We start from the raw sequence: 815 nt of genomic DNA, 5'->3' as shown, positions 1-815 counted from the left end.
GGGTGCGCAGTCACAGGTCATGTGACCCTCGCCTGCTGCAGGCTCTAGGCACCCCACTCCACACACTCTCTGCCTCCTGCCTGTGACTGTCAGTTGGACCCCTCAAGGGAGGCGGGTGGGAGAAACTCTAGCTAGAGGTGCAGTTGCCTAGGAGGCAGCCCCTCCCCAACCCTTCATCAGTCACAAGCTTGGTCCTGCTTCCTCTTCCTTCAGCCTCCAGCATCCAGCCTAGCACAGGCTCACTGATTCCTGAGGCTTCTGCCATCACCCAATTATCTTTCCCATCTCATTTGCCCACCCACGCTCAGTGATGCCTCATAAACATCTACCACTGTGTTTCCCCCACAGCAGGAGGGAGGGTAGACAGAGCCTCTCAAAACTCCAAATCCCACTTCAAGGGATCAAGGGATACAGACTAGAGCAACAAGTCTCCACAGACCAGAGGCACCTCCAGTGCAAGTGATGAGCAGCAACCACCGCAGCCCATTAAGTTCGTCTTTTAAAAGCAATTTAAGAAAACAAAAATGTTCAGTCAGTGTGATGGTGCATGCCTGTCAGTATGATGGTGCATGCCTGTCAGTATGATGGCGCATGCCTGTCAGTATGATGGCGCATGCCTGTCAGTATGATGGTGCATGCCTGTCAGTATGATGGTGCATGCCTGTCAGTATGATGGTGCATGCCTGTCAGTATGATGGTGCATGCCTGTCAGTATGAGGGTGCATGCCTGTCAGTATGATGGTGCATGCCTGTCAGTATGATGGTGCATGCCTGTCAGTATGATGGTGCATGCCTGTCAGTATGATGGTGCGTGC

This window comes from Acomys minous (assembly GCF_964271855.1).
Source record: "Acomys minous genome assembly, chromosome: 3".
NCBI classification, from domain to species: Eukaryota; Metazoa; Chordata; class Mammalia; order Rodentia; family Muridae; genus Acomys; species Acomys minous.
Note: the sequence above shows the minus strand (reverse complement) of the source record.